At 46.7% G+C, this 13,188-nt stretch overlaps 1 long non-coding RNA gene across 1 annotated transcript; it reads right to left on the reverse strand.

Annotated features, from left to right (window-relative positions):
• Window positions 1–203: 203 nt before the first annotated feature.
• On the reverse strand, window positions 204–5,097 carry LOC122480970. The gene is made up of 3 exons (XR_006296715.1): window positions 4,763–5,097; window positions 684–727; window positions 204–586 (listed from the first exon to the last, which is right to left on the reverse strand). It is a non-coding gene; the product is annotated as an uncharacterized LOC122480970 (long non-coding RNA).
• Window positions 5,098–13,188: the final 8,091 nt, after the last annotated feature.

Raw genomic sequence — 13,188 nt, forward strand, 5'->3', positions numbered from 1 at the left:
AGTCGGTTAAGCGTCCGACTTCAGCTCAGGTCACAATCTCGCGCTCCGTGAGTTAGAGCCCCGTGTCGGGCTCTGGGCTGACGGCTCAGAGCCTGGAGCCTGCTTCCGATTCTGTGTCTCCCTCTCTCTCTGCCCCTCCCCCGTTCATGCTCTGTCTCTCTCTGTCTCAAAAATAAATAAACATTAAAAAAATTTTTTTAAATGTTTTAAAATATTTAATTTTAAAACAAGTCAAGTTTCAGGCACTGCACCAACAGGGAGATGAAACAAGTGCCTGCCGCCCTCCGTTGATGTATCTTCACTCCTGTGATGGCTCCTGTTTGCCAGGTCACGGATGGGAGGAAATTCGCTCTTTGTGGAGGTGCCATCTAGGGGCAGGAAGGGGCTGGAGGGGCCTTCCCCGAGAACCGGGACAGAGCAATCATAGCTGGCTGGGTCATGGCTGCACGCTAGCTTCCTGGAGCTGAGGGTCCCTGTCGTCCAGAGAAGCATCATGGAAAGGGATCAGCCCAGATAACTCTCGGCAGCTTCAACAGTATTTCCGCTGGGAAGCTTTTCCTCAAGCCAAACTCCCCTGTACAGAGGCCTTCCAAAGAAATGCAGATGAAGTAAATAAATGAAAAGAAGTTGGACTTCACAAGTCATCAAGAAAGTACAAATTAAACCAATAAATCAATACTGACCTGCAAAGGTTTTTAAAAGGATCGTGTCGGGGCATTCTCCTATGCTGCTGGAAGAAATGAAAATTAGTGTAACCTTTCTGGAAGGCTGCTTGGCAATATCTATCAAGAGTTTTTAAACTGTTCCTACCTTTGACTTACTAATTCCATTTCTAAGAGGTTAGTGTAAAGAATTCACCAGAGCATAAAGATTTCTCTGCGAGGATGTCCATTACAGCATTAATTACACATGTGAAACACTGGTATTAACTTTAACGTCCAAAATAGGGAAATTTCAAGGTAAATGGTAGAACAGCCACCTGATGGAATGCTTACGGCCATTTATGGAATTCATAGCCATTAAAAATCATATTTGGGGGCACCTGGGTGGCTCAATCGGTTAAGCATCCGACTTCGGCTCAGGTCATGACCTCACGGTCCATGAGTTCGAGCCCCGCATCGGGCTCTGTGCTGTCAGTTCAGAGCCTGGAGCCTGCTTCAGATTCTGGGTCTCCCTCTCTCTCTGCCCCTCCCCATGTCTGTCTCTATCAAAAAATGAATAAACATTAAAAAATTTTTAAAAAATCATACTTGGGGGCATTACCAAAGGACATGAGAAAACAGTGAAATACAATGTGAAGCAAAGAAAGCAACATACAAAACAGGATATCCATAATGTATATTCATAGAAGGGGCTGGAAGGATACACGTCCAACTGTTCATAGCTATTTTCTTTGGAGAATAATTATCATGACTTTTTTCTTTATACTTTTCTGCCTTTTCCATAATTTTCTATATCAAACATGAAATATTACTACAATAATAAAAACAATATATGTAATGTTCAAAAAAATTGCTCTGAACAACAATCACAAAGACACAGGAATTCCTTTCAGTTTATGAGCCTCTCCTATGGGCCAGGTAATCCCCACGGCAGACTTGGGAGGAAGATCTCTTCAAATACCTCCAGCACCACTCCTCCCTCCTGCCCTTCAGCCCATGACCTGGCTTCCTGGGGCGGGGGGGGGGGGGGGGCACCTGGGTGGCTCTGTAGGTTAAGCATCCAACTGTTGATTTCAGCTCAAGTCATGATCTTAGGGTTCATGAGTTGGAGTCCTACATTCGGCTCTGCACTGAATCTCTGCTTGGGATTCTCTCTCTCTCTCTTTTTTTTTCTCTCTCTCTCTCACCCTCCCCCACCCCAATAAATACAACAAAACCAGAAAAATTAACAAAAAACAAAAAGAAGCCTCTCTTGACTGACGGCCCCCTCAAGCCACACGCTCTCCTTTCTCCACCTTCTTTGGCATCCAGCTCCTAAAAAGAGTTGCCTATATTCACCGGTTACATTTCTTCCTGTTTTCTCTTAACCCTCAATAGTCAAGCTGTCATTTGCCTCACAGAAACTGTTCTTGTCCAGTTCAGTGTTGACTTCCATGTTACTAAGTTTAATGGGCAATTAATTCTCAATGCTCATCTTGCCTAATATCTCCCAGCCTTTGCCCCAGGTGAGATAGCAATGCTTCTTGAAACAGTTTCTTCGCTTGATTCCTGGTGGTCTACACTTCCCTGGTTTCCTCCTACTTCACTGGCCACCCATTCCCAGGCTTTGGTTGATTACAACCTGCTCAAATCTCCAGGCTTCAGTTCTCTGACACTTTTCCTCTCCAATACTCTCTTGGTAAATGTTCTCAGTACTCTTTTCGTGATATGGCTTCCAAATTCATATTTCAAATATGAACCTCTCCTTTGAGATACACACACACACACACACACACACACAAATATATATCTCAAACTCAACACAATCAAAACCAAACTTCTGATTTTCTCCCCCAAACCCATGCTCCTTCCACTGCTTTCCTCGCGTTAGTTAAATGGCAACTGTATTCTTGTATTCAGGTTCAAAACCCTGGCATCACCCTTGATAAATCTTTCCCTCCCACTCTGCATCTAATTTATTAGTAAATCTTGCCTTTCCCACCTTCATAAAACATCCAGAGTCCAGTCACTTGTCACCACCTCCACTGCTACCACCTTGGTCCAGACGACCATCATCTCTCTTCTTGACTTTTTCCAGAACCTTCTAACTGATGTCCTTAATCCCACCCTTGATTCCCTACTTTTATTCTCAGCACAGTAGCCAGAGAAACCTGCTAAAATGCAGGTCAGATCACATCACCTCTTCCCATGTTACTCAGGGTAAGAGCTCCTAACCCTTCAATAGCCTGTACGGTCCTGTGTAACCCAGACTCCAGTCTCGTCCTGCTTCTCTATCTCACTCTGTTCCCCTGCAATGGCTTCCTTGTTGCTCCTGAACACCAGGCATGTTCCTCCCTCAGATATCTGCTTGATTTGCTCCCTCGTATCCTCAGTCTTTGGTTCAAGCATCACTTTCTCAATGAGGCTGTCCCTGATCATCGTATTTAAAATTGCCAATTTCGGGGCGCCTGGGTGGCTCAGTCGGTTAAGCGTCCGACTTCGGCTCAGGTCACGATCTCGCGGTGCGTGAGTTCGAGCCCCGCGTCGGGCTCTGTGCTGACTGCTCAGAGCCTGGAGCCTGTTTCGGATTCTGTGTCTCCCTCTCTCTCTGACCCTCCCCCATTCATGCTCTGTCTCTCTCTGTCTCAAAAATAAAATAAACGTTGGAAAAAAAAATTAAAATTGCCAATTTCTAGATCTCTCCCCTGCCATCATCTCTATAGCCCTTGTCACCACCTGCTATACTATTTATTGTAGGTAACGTTTTCATTTCTTCATTGTCTAGAATGTGAGCTCCATGAGGGTAATCCCTTGTCTGTTTTGTTTACTGTTATATCCCCAACACCAGATCAGTGCCTGGCATATTAATAGCCACGCAGTGAACATTTGTTGAATGAATGGATGAACTCATAGTGATTGAAAAGGACTTAACACCCTACTAGATACTTTAAAAATGTACTACTGATTACAGGAACAGAAAGGAAATCGGCGGCGAGTATTTCTTTTCTGTTCCCATTAGAACGTCTAATGAGACTGCACGGTTATGTCATTATTCCAAAAGCTTTCCAGTTTTTAACAATCTGCTAACTGCTTTTGCTGTTTGTTTCCATTCCTTTTCCCTCATGGGGGAGGGGATTCCCTTGCTGATTTCCCCACCCTACTTGCCACCCGGAGGCTGCTTTTCCCTTTGGCATTTGACGTCTCCTCGTCTCCAATTTAGTCACTTGGTCAGTTGATAAAATTTTTGAGCACCTCCCACGTCCTCTGGGCAGTGTTCTCTATCTGAATCACGAGTCCATTGCATACCACAAAACATAAAGCCAAGATTTGTGTCTCAATCCTAGCTCTGTCCACTTGTAGGAATTTTTGTGCCCAGTGTCACTAGTGATAAAGAATGTCACCTCTCTGCCAGGAGACTTGATACAGCAGGGGGTAATGTGTCGGTTGCCAGACTCTTCCATAAGAGCTCTGTATCAGTGTCAATAGAGTCTAGACCCTCTTCACATGACGGTGGTTATAAATCTATCAGCTGAGGCTACAGGTGGAAACTAGTATACATTTGGATTCACAAACCCCTTATAAAAACTGGAAACCTCTAGGGTCCACAGACTGAAACACTGATGTCACTGGAAAGAGCACTATTTTAGAGCCAAAAGACCAAGTCTTACTCTTGGTTCTGCTGCCTCCTGGATGTGCCTTCCTGAGTGAGTGAGTGACTCTATGTTTCAAAGTCAGTATCCTCTAAAATGAAAAGAAACCTGCCTGGCTACCTGTCCTGAGGTCGCAGTGAGGACCAAGTGATAGCCGTTTGGAAAGAGACTTGTAAACGGCTGCAGGGATGAGTCTCAGTAAAGCCATGGGTCCCCTCTGTCTTCTCAATACTCACTTGCACAGGCGGCTTTCATTTGTTCCCCGTTGGGCCTGTCTCTTTAGAAGTATTAGCTGAGTTATATATGGAGGTAGCTTTTTCTGTCTACTTCTTTTTGTTTTCCGGTTTCACTAAACATAAGCTGAGAATAAGTTCAGTATGAGGCTGAGAATTTCTTTGAGCAATGACAAGGGTCTCCTCAGTCCCTCTGCCCCAGAAAGGACCAGCAATAAGCACTGGTCTCAGAACATACCTCTTCAAAGGAGCCCCCGGGGCCCTGGGGTCTGAGGGAGCCCCAAGCTGACTGAGCAGAGGCTTCCAAAAGAGGTCCTGAGGCCCGGGGGTCCTTCTGGGGTCACAGTCGAGGAGAATTTTCCTTTGGCCTCTCCGAGCAGGCTCACTTCCTCCATGAACAGTTTTGCCAGCTGCTTTCAGTCCTAATATTTTGGCAGCTAAACAGCATGCTGTTCTGCAAAAGAGTTGGAAAACTGCAGATGATCTGATGTTAACAGCCTCTCAGCTCCTCCCTGCTCCTGCTCCGAGCCCGAGGTTGATAATGGGACATGGCAGCTCCTAGCCCCTGCCCTGGGCCTCAGGCTTCAGAGCACCCCCCCCCCACACACACACACCCCCATCACCATGTCACAAACACACAGAAACTACATTTATGAAGGAAAACATGGGCACCTCTGTCACTCGGGATCTGCTGCCTGACTCTGGTACAGCATGATCCGTAACCTTAAACACCCACTCTTGGAATGACACCATTCAGGCCCCAGGACAGCCCTTCTCCACATCTCTTGTCTTACGACCTTGAAACAAAAGGTGACTGCGTCCGAACGTCAAGATCTGTGGGCTGTGTTGTTTCTGACGTTGGAGATGGACATTATTTCAGAATGTGCATTAGCTAAGGGGGGGGGGGGTGGCGGGGGGGAGGGTAACTGATAGGCAGAAGTGCTTAGGTAAAAGAAAAGACAATTAATCAAAACGTCAAATTCTTCCTCTCACCTAGCAAGAGGGCCACAGATGCTTGCAGAATGCAGTCTGCATCGCCTGTCCATTTTCTTGCTTCTCTTCATGTTCCAAATCGTGATTCTGGAGTTACCCATAATTAGCGTAGTATCCACAACAACTGCACAGAGCAGTGAAAGAACATTTGGCAGTATCCAACAGTTCATGAGTCTCTTCTGTGTGTGTGTGTGTGTGTGTGTGTGTGTGTGTGCGTTACCAGGGTTTCTCAACCTCAGCACTACTGACATCTTAGAGTGGTGAAGTCTTTTTTGTGTGCATTGTAGAATATTTAGCAGCATCCCAGGCCCCTCCTGGCTAGATACCATAGCAAGCTGTATCAACCACAGATGTCTCCAGACATCTCCAAACGCTTCTGGGGGACAAAACCACCCCCCGGTGAGAACCAGTGGTCTAGACACAATGTGCATAAGGGATGATACTGGTTTTTTACACTGGTAATGTGTGGCTCTTACATACTACAATTGTAGGAATAGTTTTATTTAGCTTGATTGAAATAACTTTGGTGAACCATTTTTATATTCATTAAATTTGTATTTTACCCTTAATTTTATCATAGTAAAAGAAATATTACTTTTCTGAAATGCACATGAAAATTTTATGTTCAAATAGTTTCCATTTAGTTTGAGCTACACTTTATGATAAAATATGCTAAGACTTTGAATCCTTTGAATATGATCCCTTTTTTAAAGATATTATTGTTAATTATTTTGTTTTTTTAATCCAGATCATTACCATCAATAGAACACGTGATGTGAATATCTTGGTTGTATAATAACACAACTAGTGATTTTCCTGAAACAAAAACATAAACACTAAAATTATGGTGTAAATGCATAGTCATTTATGAATTAGATGTGCTTTTGTTTTATAATTCACCCTGTTATCACTGGTTCATCAACAGAATGCCTAGATTTTAATTATAATTTAAGTCAGTCATCTTTCATATTTGGCTAAATTTCCATCATATAAAAGCTATAGCTTTATACACCTTTTTTTGTTGTTGTTTTGAAGATATATTTGTCAAAATGGGAGGCTAACATATATTTTATTGAACAGGTGCTTCACTTGGTTTATAACTTGATTATGTTTGGACATATGGCCCCTGGGCCTCCACTTACCTTTTTCCAGGGGGTCTGGCATACATGAGGGACAGGTTTGGTCTCAAAGGCCTCAGTTTAGAGTCTGAAATGTGACCTTGCAGGTGCTGGAGCTGAGGGTAGGGAGTAGGGGTTGGGGGAGGCTGAAGACAGAGAAGCTAGTTGATCAACCACAGGTCTTGGCAACAGAGGCCAAACTGATTATCCCTCATAAGGGCTGCCCTATCCCATCTTAGATTCCAAGGTCCTCGTGCCCTACTTCAATCAGTGCTCAGAATCCAGCCCCAAAACACAACCTGACCCATATCCCATGTATTTACTCAACAAGTATTCATGGATCTTTTCCCATATTCTAGGCACTGAGAAGGGCCACAGGATATAGAATAGTTCTTGCTCTTAAGAGGCTCATTTAGAGAGGGAGGGGCACCTGCGTGGCTCAGTCGGTTAAGCCTCGAGTCTTGATGTGGGCTCAGGTCATGATCTTGCAGTTCATATGATGGATGGAACCCCACACCGGGCTCCATGCTGACAGCACAGAGCCTGCTTGGGATTTTCTCCTTCTCTTTCTGCCCCTTCACCACGCACATACACTTTCTCTCAAAATAAATAGATAAACATTTTTTAAAAATAAAAGAAGCTCATCTAGAGAGGGAGAGCCCTGGTCAATCTTCACTTCTTCTATTTCCTTCCCTTTTTCTCCTTTCTCTTTCCATGCACCATAATAAAGGGAAGAAATACATATTTAAGAGTCTCTGTATTTAAGTTCTGGGTTCATTCACTCCTTCTGAATCTTGATTTCTATTGCCCTCAGCAACAATTAATTTAATTTAATTCCACAAGAATTTATTTATCATTACCTGGCAGGCATGGATCTGTCCTCAGAGGACCCAAAGATCTAGCAAAATTATGATTCCTGTCCTTCAGGAGCTCATCCCCCAGTAGAGAGGCAAGCAGGTGGGCAATGCACTCTCTTATGGGCTGAGCTGAGGCCAAGCAAAAGGGTTTGCAACAAAGTATAACAACAACAGAAAAAAAAGAGAAGAAACTTTTCCTGGGGACTTTACCACCAGATGCTATTTGAGCTTAGCAGAGTATGTGGAACCCTCCAGACAGACGGACGCAGAGACAGACTGGCAGAGAAGCAGCGCTGGCTGAAAGAGGAACAGGTACAGAGCACATCGCAGGTGCTCCACGGGTTCCGGTTTCCCGCGATCACCCCCTAGCAGTGGCTCAGGCAGCTTGTTCACCATAGAGCTTCAGTTATTCCCCGAGACTAACACTCTAGCCCAAAAAAGCAAATTGGTCCTAGGGTTTTCTGGCCCTAGCTGCTGGAGCTGCACCTTTTGCAACCTTCCATACATACAGAGGCAGCTGCCATCTCTGCAAACAGAGGGGCGAAGGCAAGGACGAGACGCCAGGCTGAGGGCACGCTGGCTACTTAGCGGCACTGATTGGCTGCCTCCCTTCCCAGTGTGGCTTTCAAGTAGGAAGAGGGCGTGTGTGAGTGTGTGTGTGTGTGTGTGTGTGTGTGCATGCATGAGGTTCATTGTTTCTGGTGTTGCCAAAGAATTAGAAGACATCATTCTTATCAAGGAACAAAAAACATGCCTGTGAAATGCATGAGAAATGACTTTGGAACTGAGAAGGTTTTCAAGCAAAGCATCAGCAGGTAAATCCATGGAGAGGATCCCCAGGTCTAGAGGGTTGTGGGAGGACAGCGACACGGGTGGGCAGGGTTAATCTGGCTGAGCCCCCTCCATGAGAAGCGTGCACTGACCAGGGAGAAGGTACAGTGTTGTGGATAGGCGGCACATAGAGTCCAGCGGGCTAACAAGGCGTGTGGGAAGCACAGCAGGTCGATGTGGCCAGGCGGGGCCACAAAAGAGGGGCACTGTGCCATAGAGCAAAGGGCCAGGCCAAGGACATTGGCAGTGGGGGAGGGGCTGGTGAAGAAAGAATTGGCGGTGTGAGGAGGCTAAAATGCCAGCTGGAAGAGGCTTCCCTAGAAAGGTTAGGCTGGATACCTTTTAGAGCCACTTCAATCCTGAGACCTTCCTTGCAGACAGAATCCACTCTTTTGGGTGCCCTCCTCTCCCCAGCATGATCCACTCAATCCCCAGCTCCAGGGGTATATCCTGATGGGTTTTAATGCTGTTCTCCTTGACTCAGGGAAGGTCTGCGATCAGGCCTGGCCAGGAGCCATGCAGGGGATGTGCGGGGGTGCCCGGGAAGGCAGACACAGGAAGAAGCCATCCATGTTTCCTTGTGCACGATGCTGATGTGTCTGGATGTGAGCCCTGGAACCACCCCAGCCATCTTGCCACCAGCCTGAGGCTGAAGTCAATGCAAAGAGGGGCAGAGCGGAGAGAGGGACAGAGACCTGACACTCTGCACCAGCGGCCTCTCCTCCCGCAGGATCTCTTACCACGTGAGATGCTAAGTCCTCTCGTTGCTTATACCATTTAGGGGTGGGTTTTGTGCTGTCTGTAGTCAAGAGCATCTTAGTTATAATTATAATTATATTTATAATTTATAATATATTTATATTTACCCAGCCCAGTAGAGATGGCGAAGTATTATTCCAGAAAGAGAAACCCATTAAAGGGGGATGACATAGGCACACAACTATGGGTATTTCGGTATGATTAATGCAGGACACCATGTGGCTGGAGATGGAACCAGAGGCGAAGCCAGGGGCCAACTCTCAGGAGGACTTGTCCATTTGGCTAGGAAACCTGATCTTTGGGATATTTGGGATCCATTCATTGACGGGAGGGCTAAGTCATCCTGAATAACTTAGGGTATTCACAGGGTATTCGTAGGAGTCCTAGCAACCTGTAGGATTGCTGATGAGGAACACTAGGGTGGAGTCGATGGGGTGAGCACTGCATAGATATTCAGGGCAAGGGCTTTCCTAACACAGACTGTGAATCACAGTCCCACCACTTATAAGCCATATGCTCTGAGTGATCTTCTCTGAGCCTCAGTTTTCCTGGAGATCGTAAGTCCCACTCCTCAGGGAGGTTGCAGAATGGAAGCAAGCTCTCCCTCTGAAGATCTGCACACCTCCGACTGCTCTGCAAATGCTCACCGAGCACCTGCAAGGTGTCAGATGCGGTGCTGGAGATGACTACAATGTTATAAAGGGCCAGGGCTGCCATCATGGCCATGGCCAACAGGGAGGCCAAGGCGTGAGAAGGTAAACATCAATGGCGTGTGCAAAGTGCTAAGTGGAGACAGACACCGTTTATGAAGAGTGTTTTTGTTGTTGTTTTTAATGCAGTGAACAAAAAGTCCAATGACTGCAAAAGCTCAGCAAGTGGGTGACCTGGTTGAGAGGCAAGGGAGCCTCTCTGCCTGTTCCCCATCACTCACCACACATTCATTCTTCCATTACTCTGAGACCTATAGCTGCCCCTATTCCCTCAACTCCATGGGACCATCGGGGGGGCGGGTCTCAGCACCCTTAGGCTTCCTCCAGGAACCCTTTCTTGGCCCACCCGTTAGGGTCACCTCTCAGGAACAGTTTTACAGCCTGCCTCTGAGGAAGACCTCGCATCCCTCCCAGGCCCTGTGGTTTTCTATCCCGTTGGAGCCCTGATCACTTCAGGAAAGCTCTCTTTTTGGAGAAACCTCACGGCCCTGCTAAGAGCAACACCAAGCCGGTGCCTCATCAACCTTCATCCGAAACAAATCCTTTCTTGGATGGGAACTGGGCCAGGACTAATTCTCCCTGCTCTCCTCTCCCAAACCATAACCTTTTGTAAAGGATTCTAGAGGCTTCTTTGAATCATCCTCATCTCAGAACACTGCAGGTCCATAGCACCATTCATCAGACAATCTACAAATCTGTCACACCAGCAGCCACTGAAATTAGCTCATTATTTTGATACTCCAGCTTCAAAGCTGTCACAAGATTCAGTGACTCCCCCTTCCCTGCAGCAATCCCCATAGCCCCCCTTCCCTGGTATTCAAAGCCATTCTTCACCCCCACCTTGGAAAGCACAGGAGGGTGATATTAAACACTGAACCAATTTTTTAAAAAATTTATGGTAGTATAACATGTGTAAAGAAAAGTTCACACATTGTCATGGAAGAGCTCAATAAATTATCACAATAGGACTATCGTGTAACGACCACACAAGGTAAGAAATCAAGCATTGCCAACCCTCCAGAAACCTGCCTTCTCCACCACCAATCCCACTTTCCTCCTCAAAGGTAAACGTGTAGCCTGACTTCTAACACTGAAGACATTTTTGAACCAGAGAAGCACGAAAGGTTTAAAGCTGGGAGGAAATACAATCACACTTGGCCTTTGGAAAGCACTCCCTGGCTTGGACAGGGGCAAGGCTGCAAGCCGGGAGGTGAGCTGGGAGTCTGCTGCACAGAGAGTGATGGTTGGGACACTGTCCCAACAAGGGACAGTGAGGAAGGAAAGAGGAAGGGAAGAAAAGAAGGAGAGGAAGAAGGTGGGAAGGGGGAAGAAAGTGGGAGGGAGGAGGGAAAGAGGAGACAGAGGGAGAAAGGAGAAGGGAGGAGAGAGGGAGGGAGGGGCAGGGAAGGGTGGGCACAGGGGTGAAGGGGCCAACTTCCTGCCAACCTGTGCACTCTGTTGTGTTTTCCAGGGTCTGCAAATTGATCAAATGACCTTAAAAGTCTTCTACCCCCAACCCTAGAAGCCTTTTACTCAAACCAGTCACCCGGAAAGCAAGCCTCCCACTGGTGCTTAATTCACTCAAGGAAAGATCAGAAGAACCTGGTTAGTAAGCTTTGAAAGTTGCTCATAAAATTCAGCAGGAGCCCGCAATCCTCAGAGACTTCTATTTTTACCAAAAACACACACAGAGAAGTGGGGAATTTTCAAATGAATTAGACATGAGATTGATCTTTTTATACAAAAGAAGAGAGAAAAGCAAGAGTGAGGCTGACTCTGAACTACTCCCCGCATCCTCCCGCCTCCAGTTTCCCTAAACTGCCTCATCTCCTAGCCTCCCTCGGGCCTGATCTCTGGCCCTGACCCAGGAGCAGCCTGTGGCAGGAGCCAGTGGCCACAAAAGCCCCGTGATTTCACATGACGATGAACATAGTACACAAACAGAGAGGAGCTGGCCAAAATGGCTCCCCCAGTCTCATCTGAATAATCAGAACCACTTACACTGTGAATGACGGCTGGTGTTGAGGAGGCTCAAAATATGACATGCTCAGCCAGGGATGGGGTGATCTACCCTGGACACCCAGCTGGTAAGTCAGCGATTATTTCCAACCCATGTCCTACATTCATCAAGCTATGGTCTTCCTCAACAGCACATTGTCAACTACCTAACATCCTCATGTTTGGCTGGACTCAGTCAAGAACTTCCCGTGTTTCCTCTTATGAGCTTTGCATAAGTTAGATCTGTAGCTGTTCAACAGTGCTCCGTAGGACCCCAGGGATTGTGTGAAGGGGTCCCAAGAGCCCTTTAGTAGGCAATACTCCAAGTCCTCTACAAACTTCAGTTGGAGAAGCTTCACCTTGTCGTTTGGGTTTCAAAGATTTTATTCCCATTTGGTTTGCGATATTGAAGTGTCAACACTATGCACGACTTGGAAAGTTCTGTCCCTGGTTATCAATATGTTTTTTTTTTAATTTAAGTTTATTTATTTATTTTGAGAGGGAGAGAGAAAGAGAAAGAATGCACATAGGCAGGGGAGAAGCAGAGAGAGAGAGAGAGAGAAGGAGACAGAAAATCCCAAGCAGGCTCTGTGCTATCAGAGCAGAGCCCAACACAGGGTTCAGTCTCATGAACGGTGAGATCTTGACCTGAGCCCAAATTAAGAGTCGGACGCTTAACCGACTGAGCCACCCAGGTGCCCCCCACCACCAACCCTCCGTCAATATATTTCTTCAGAAGGAACCAGGAAATGAAAAATCCAACCTGCATGCCCTGTACGCTCCCGTCCCCTTCCCCTGTCACCTGACGGCTCACCAGCCTGAAACACCTAAACATGCACTGTTTTAAAAGTCAGCATCAAAGTTCCCACGGGTCCCTCTTATTCAGTCTTCTCTCTCCCAGGGTCATTGCAAGAGGTCGGTAGGATGAAATGAAGGTGAGAGAAGCTGCTGACTGACGCTGTTTTAGGCCTTGTTGGACTTCAGTTTCCTTGTGCAAATGCTTCTGCCCAGCAGCCCCTGTGACGTGGGTTGATGTCACCCTCATTTCATCTACTTCATTCAGGGGAGGTGGAAAGGGTGGCTGCGGAGGTCCAGGTGCCTTCTTGGTCTGCACGGGGTCCAGGAGCGAGTGGCGTCTACACCAACACATGCCCGTGGGGAACACCGGCAGCATGGCTGGGGAGAAGCCCCACTTATTTTTTTTTAAGTTTATTTATTTTGACAGAGACAGAGACAGCTCAAGTGGGGGAGGAGCAGAGAGAAAGGGTGTGAAAGAATCTGCCGTCAGCGCAGAGCCCAGTGCAGGGCTCGAGCTCACCAACCGTGAGATCATGACCTGAGCAGAAACCAAGAGTCAGACACTCAACGGACTGAGCCATCCAGGCACCCTGAAACGCC

This window comes from Prionailurus bengalensis, chromosome C1 (genome assembly GCF_016509475.1).
Source record: "Prionailurus bengalensis isolate Pbe53 chromosome C1, Fcat_Pben_1.1_paternal_pri, whole genome shotgun sequence".
NCBI classification, from domain to species: domain Eukaryota; kingdom Metazoa; phylum Chordata; class Mammalia; order Carnivora; family Felidae; genus Prionailurus; species Prionailurus bengalensis.